Source organism: Triticum aestivum, chromosome 2D (assembly GCF_018294505.1).
Source record: "Triticum aestivum cultivar Chinese Spring chromosome 2D, IWGSC CS RefSeq v2.1, whole genome shotgun sequence".
In the NCBI taxonomy this organism is placed as follows: Eukaryota; Viridiplantae; Streptophyta; class Magnoliopsida; order Poales; family Poaceae; genus Triticum; species Triticum aestivum.
In genome coordinates, this window is record NC_057799.1 from 601,996,078 (window position 1) to 601,999,384 (window position 3,307).

The following is a 3,307-nucleotide window of genomic DNA, read 5'->3' on the forward strand; positions in this document are numbered from 1 at the left end:
CCCGAGGGCCATAGGTTTCACTAGTGGCTTCTCTCAAGATAGCATAAGTATTACGGTGGGTAAACGAATTATTGTCTATCAATTGATAGAATTGAGCATAGTTATGAGAATATCTAGGTATGATCATGTATATAGGCATCACGTCCGCGACAAGTAGACCGAAACGATTCTGCATCTACTACTATTACTCCACACATCGATCGGTATCCAGAATGCATTTTTAGTATTAAGTTCATAAGAACAGAGTAATGCTTTAAGTAAGATGACATGATGTAGAGGGATAAACTCATGCAATATGAAATAAACCCCATCTTTTTATCCTCGATGGCAACAATACAATATGTGCCTTGCTGCCCCTGCTGTCACTGGGAAAGGACACTGCAAGATTGAACCCAAAGCTAAGCACTTCTCCCATTGCAAGAAAGATCAATCTAGTAGGCCAAACGAAACTGATAATTCGAAGAGACTTGCAAAGATAACCAATCATACATAAAAGAATTCAGAGGAGATTCAAATATTGTTCATAGATAAACTTGATCATAAACCCACAATTCATCGGATCTCGACAAACACACCGCAAAAGAAGATTACATTGAATAGATCTCCAAGAAGATCGAGGAGACCTTTGTATTGAGATCCAAAGAGAGAGAAGAAGCCATCTAGCTAATAACTATGGACCCGAAGGTCTGAGGTAAACTACTCACACATCATCAGATAGGCTATGGTGTTGATGTAGAAGCCCTCCGTGATCAATGCCCCCTCCGGCGGAGCGCCGAAAAAGGCCCCAAGATGGGATCTCATGGGTACAGAAGGTTGTGGCAGTGGAAATAGGGTTTTGGCTCCATATATGATGTTTCCAGGGTACATGGGTATATATAGGAGGAAGAAGTACGTTGGTGGAGCAACGAGGGGCCCACGAGGGTGGAGGGTGCGCCTGGGGGAGGTGGGCGCGCCCCCTACCTCATGCCCTCCTCGTTGATTGCTTTACGTAGACTCGAACTCCTCTGGATCACGTTTGTTCCGAAAATCACGTTCCCGAAGGTTTCATTCCGTTTGGACTCCGTTTGATATCCTTTTCCTTCGAAACACTAAAATAGGCAAAACAACAGCAATTTGGGCTGGGCCTCCGGTTAATAGGTTAGTCCCAAAAATAATATAAAAGTGTATAATAAAGCCCAATAAACATCCAAAACAGAATACATAATAGCATGGAACAATCAAAAATTATAGATATGATGGAGACGTATCAAGCATCCCCAAGCTTAATTCCTACTCGCCCTCGAGTAGGTAAATGATAAAAACAGAATTTTTGATGTCGAATGCTACTTAGCATAATTTTCTATGTAATTCTCTTATTTGTGGCATGAATATTCAGATCCGGAGGATTCAAGATAATAGTTTAATATTGACATAAAAGTAATAATACTTCAAGCATACTAATAAAGCAATCATGTCTTCTCAAAATAACATGGCCAAAGAAAGTTATCCCTACAAAATCATATAGTCTGGCTATGCTCTATCTTCACCACACAAAATATTTAAATCATGCACAACCCCGATGACAAGCCAAGCAATTGTTTCATACCTTTGGTGTTCTCAAACTTTTTCTATCTTCACGCAATACATGAGCGCGAGCCAGGAACATAGCACTATATGTGGAATAGAATGGTGGTTGTGGAGAAGACAAAAATTGAGAAGATAGTCTCACATCAACTAGGCGTATCAACGGGCTATGGAGATGCCCATTAATAGATATTAATGTGAGTGAGTAGGGATTGCCATGCAACGGATGCACTAGAGCTATAAGTATACGAAAGCTCAATAATGAAAACTAAGTGGGTGTGCATCCAACTTGCTTGCTCACGAAGACCTAGGGCAATTTGAGGAAGCCCATCATTGGAATATACAAGCCAATTTCTATAATGAAAAATTCCCACTAGTATATGAAAGTGACAAATCAAGAGACTCTCTATCATGAAGATCATGGTGCTACTTTGAAGCACAAGTGTGGAAAAAGGATAGTAGCATTGTCCCTTCTCTCTTTTCTCTCATTTTTTTTAGTTGGGCCTTTTTTTCTAAAAAAATTATGTCCTCTTTTTTTTGTTCGTCCGGAGTCTCATCCCGACTTATGGGGGAATCATGGTCTCCATCATCCTTTCCTCACTTGGGACAATGCTCTAATAATGATGATCATCACACTTTTATTTACTTACAAATCAAGAATTACAACTCAATACTTAGAACAAAAATATGACTCTATATGAATGCCTCCGGCGGTGTACCGGGATATGAAATGAATCAAGAGTGACATGTATGAAAATTATGAATGGTGGCTTTGCCACAAATACGATGTCAACTACAGGATCATGCAAAGCAATATGACAATGATGGAGCGTGTCATAGTAAACGGAACGGTGGTAAGTTGCATGGCAATATATATCGGAATGGCTATGGAAATGCCATGATAGGTAGGTATGGTGGCTGTTTTTAGGAAGGTATATGGTGGGTGTATGATACCGGCGAAAAGTGTGCGGTATTAGAGAGGCTAGCAATGGTGGAAGGGAGAGAGTGCGTATAATCCATGGACTCAACATTAGTCAAAAGAGCTCATATACTTATTGCAAAGATCTATTATTTATCAAAACAAAGTATTATGCGCATGCTCCTAGGGGGATAGATTGGTAGGAAAAGACCATCGCTCGTCCCCGACCGCCACTCATAAGGAAGACAATCAATAAATAAATCATGCTCCGACTTCATCACATAACGGTTCACCATACGTGCATGCTATGGGAATCACAAAGTTTAACACAAGTATTTCTCAAATTCACAACTACTCAACTAGCATGAATCTAATATCACCATCTTTATATCTCAAAACAATTATCAAGCATCAAACTTCTCTTAGTATTCAACACACTTATAAGAAAGTTTTTACTAATCTTGGATGCCTACCATATTAGGACTAATTTCTCAATTAAAGCAAATTACCATGCTGTTTTGTAGGACTATCAAAATAATATAAGTGAAGCATGAGAGAACAATAGTTTCTATAAAACAAATCCACCACCGTGCTCTAAAAGATATAAGTGAAGCACTAGAGCAAAAACTATATAACTCAAAAGATATAAGTGAAGCACATAGAGTATTCTAATAAATTCCGAATCATGTGTGTCTCTCTCAAAAGGTGTGTACCACAAGGATGATTGTGGTAAAATAAGAAGCAAAGACTCAAATCATACAAGACGCTCCAAGCAAAACACATATCATGTGGTGAATAAAAATATAGCTCCAAGTAAAGTTACCG